Raw genomic sequence first — 4,294 nt, 5'->3', positions numbered from 1 at the left:
GAACCAGCAATTTACTGGTGAACCATCGAAACCGGCTGGTTTTTAAAGGTTTTTCGGTTCATTGTAATCCTCCAAAATGATGTCGTTTTATAGTTTACAAAAAAACCCTAAGTGGCTACCCAAGACTCGGAACCCACTCCCACTCCCTCTCCCTCGTCCCATCCTCTCTGAAACTGAAGAAAGTTTGAACTTGAAAGAAAAAGTCCCTAGCCACCCACAGCCACCAACAGCCACCCAATCCGTAGACAACGCAACCCCCATAGCCCTGCATCGTTGTCATCGCTGAACCCTTCTCTCTCTTCTCTCTCTTTGTCGCCCTCTTTGTCTCTCTGTCACTGCTCCTCGCCGTGGTTCGTCGTCGCCGCTTCTCTCCTCCTCGCCGTGGGTCGGCATCGCTGCTTCTTTGCTCCTCGTCGTGGGTTGTCACTACTTCTTCCTTCCTCCCCTGCGTCATTTCTGCTTCTCCCGTCCTTGTCGTTTCTGCTTCTCCCTTCCTCGCCGGCGTCATTTCTGCTTCTCTTCTCCACACCGTATCTCGTTGTCATTGCTTCTCTTTTATGTGTGGTGTCTCGCAGTCCCAGTTTATCTCCAGCCAAAATTTTCAAATTCTCAACCCTCAGGTCTCAAGTCTCAGACTAACTCTCTCTGACTCTAGTGTTAAACCCGTGCGATTCACGGACTTATATTTAAATTTAATATGGTTGGTAAAATAACATTTTATAATTATAAATTTTTCGAGCTTAGTATAATACTATCATTGTCATTATATAACAAATTTAATGAATATGCTATTTTATCTTTATTCTAAGTAAAATGCGAATGGAACGGTTTTAAGTCCATAATATTCTTGAACTATAAAAAAAGAGACCTAAAAAAATAAGAACATATATAACTATATTAGTAGCATGTCAATTTTACACTAAATTTTATATCAAAAGGCTAATAAAAATTTATCAACAACTTATTAGTACTTTACTAATGTCATTAGAAAAAAATTGGCATATGATGTGTTTTCTGTTACACATTTCATCTCAAATTTGAAAACAGAATTATAAATAAATTAGTTATATCTACAGTAAATATTTGTACAACAGTGTAAATCATAATATGTTATTAAAATAAAAATTCTATTTTTCTTACTTAAATATTATTAAAAACTTCTTTGAACCCAACATTTGTTGTTGATGACTTCGGATTGCCGTATTCGTCCAGAATTAGAACCTTGAGGCCACTGCAACTTTTAACTCTTGACAAAGCAATATAAAATTAGGTTTTAACTTTAAGAAAACAAATAAATATAAAATTTATTTTTTTGAATAAATATCTTGGCACCTTCTACTTCCTTCTCTTTAAGGACTGAGGGTGTCTTTGAGATTGGAAACAAACCACCGATGTAGTCAACATCTTGAGATTACAAATAATTATTAATTATTTTTTATATAATTTAAATACCACTAATGACCAAGGAATAAAAAAGTTAATTGATTTTAAATAGAAATTACAATTGTAACTACACCCACAATTTGAATAGGGTGAGTCTCTTTGAATTTATTCATGAGGTCTATATCATCAGTCATCTTTCTAACTTTTTAAGAAGAAGAAAAATGTGGATTATCATATATTTAAACTTCAACAATAAAGAAGAAGGTATTGTCAATTAGGTTGAGTAAAAGTATAGGTGTATCTAATAGATCTCTTTTTTGTAGGGTATCATTTGACATATTAATAATAAAAAAGAATAAAGTATCGTTTTTGTCCCCAGCATTTGGGATAAGTCCTATTTGTGTCCCTAACATTTAAATCATCCTATTTGTATTCTTAATGTTTGTAAAAGTGATTCAATGTTATCCTACCGTCAATTGCACATCATGAGCTTTAGTTGGAGTTCTGAAAATCTATTCTTGAAGTTAGAATACAAATGTCTGGGACAGAACCGATGATCCACTCTAGATAACAGCTCATCAAAAGTTGAAACTAATTCCTACAATATTTATATAATTCACTTTTTTAGGGATATAATTGAACACAAATAGTGAGTATAATATTGAAATCGAACACATCTAAGTGAGACCTAATTGAGAATGAATACATTCAAGTGAGAATAATTGAAAAATATAATATGATCTGTTAGTTTAATTGACAGCAGGATAATATTGAATCACTTTTATAACCGTTAGGAATACATATATGACGATTTAAACATTAGGAACACAAATAGGACTTACCCCAAACGTTGGGGACAAAAACGATACTATACTCTAATAAAAAAATATAAAAATTATCATTAAAAATACCTTCACTAATATTTTTAGAAATAAATATTGGTTGAAACTTTAGGAGTGGATCAAGTATCTCTAGAGAGTTCTTTTTCAAAACTTATTTTACCTCCTTATTAAAGACTATGAAACATGCATTGTCATAGACATCAACAATACCAAACTTGATTCGGTACCTGCTTAAAAAAAAGTATTAAAAAAAGTTAAATATAGACTTATTCAATAAAAAATAAATAAAAACATTAGAATTAGGGATAAAAGAAGATGACCATAACTTGAACGTTTGAAAGTATTTGTAAAAGTATAGGTAGATCTGTTGCATTCACATTGGCCATACCACCAGTCTAGAATATTCATAATATGATTAATGGTAGCCAAGACAACACAAACAATATTCTGGAAAAAAAAAACTTACTGATTTAAATTCTCTATGTGTGGTGAGTTTTTAAATCTAAAAGATACAATTAAATAAAATAAGATGAATAAATAAGTATAATCTATGTGCAACGTATTAAAATTATGTTTTTTAATTTTTTTCCTAAGAAAATGACCTTATCTAATTCCTTTAACTGTTCAATGGTTTTGCCTTAATAAATTTTTAAGAATGCAGTCTCATTTGAAATTTTACCGATATTACTCCTAGGTCCTTTAGATTTTGCAAAGTTAAATAAAGGGTTAAGCATTTTTTTCGTCCCTAAGGTCTTGGGTCAAAATCAAAATCGTCCCCGATCTTTTTTCCATATTAAAATCATCCTCAACGTTACAAAACGTTATAAAATCATCCTTTTCTATCTCAATTTTAAGTTTTTCACCAAATTACCCTTAATAATTGATAAAAATAATAAAAAACAAAAACAAATAACCCCTCTCCCCACCCCCACCCCCGATGTCTCTTCCCTTTCCATCCCCTTCTTTCTGCTCTTTTCGAACTCCCCTTTCCTCCCCTTCTTTCACCCAAAAGACCCCAATTCTTCTTCTCTCCTTTAACAATAGCAACAACCAAATTCAGCAACAATAATTCTTCTTCTCTTCTTCAGCAACAACAACAACAAATTTAGCAAATTCAACAATAGCAAATTCAATAGCAACAACAACTACAAAATAAATCACTAAAAACTTTAAATTTGACAACAGTTCAACAATCATCAATTACACTTTAAATCCAAAATCAGCAACCATAGAAATTAAGAAGAATTAAAAAAATGATGTTTATATTCTTTAAAAAAAAAGGAAGAACAAAACAAGGAAGAACGAAGATGAACCCAAAACCCCCTAAAACAGCCAACACCACCACTTGAACAAGCGCCAAAGGTAAGGATTTTCACCCACTCGTACACTCCCTCCACGTTCTGTGTGCCATTTTAGAAGGGATTTACGGTTGAAGTAGGAGGAACGATTGGGGGTTTGGAACATCCGATGAACTTAAACGGGTTGGGGGAACTGGTCCTTGCTGCAGGTCCTTCACCACTCGTACACTCCCTCCACGTTATGGCTTCTGAAGGAAGTAAGGGAGTATGGCGTGAAAAGGGAGATGGAGCAGATTCAACGAAGCTCTGTACGCACTCTTCCCTGTGACTCTTGCTACGATTTTCCTGTTCTGTTCAACGAAATTCTTTGTTCTCTATCTTCTGTATGCACTTTTCTCTTCCAAACGTACACGAGAGAGGTTCCCTTGAAAGATTCACTGTTTGTCATTTCATTTAGGAGCTTTTAACCATTCTAAGGTTTGAAAATATTGGAAAAAAGGCTCTGCTTTATGATGGTGGTGGTGGTGGTGATAGAGGAGGAGGAAAAAAGAATTCTGCTGATGACTTTATGGGGTGTTAATGAGAATGTTAATGAGAAAGGGAGAATTAATGGAAAGTGATGATCATGGTGGGATGATGTTTAATTTTTTTTTGTTAAGGGGATGGGGGTGATGATCACAGTAAGATGGGGTTTCATTTTTTTGTTAAGGGGATGGGGATGAGGATAAGGATAGGGATGGGGATGGGGTGCGATGGGGGTGGGGTTATGTT

Source organism: Arachis duranensis, chromosome 9 (genome assembly GCF_000817695.3).
Source record: "Arachis duranensis cultivar V14167 chromosome 9, aradu.V14167.gnm2.J7QH, whole genome shotgun sequence".
NCBI lineage: Eukaryota > Viridiplantae > Streptophyta > Magnoliopsida > Fabales > Fabaceae > Arachis > Arachis duranensis.
Note: the sequence above shows the minus strand (reverse complement) of the source record.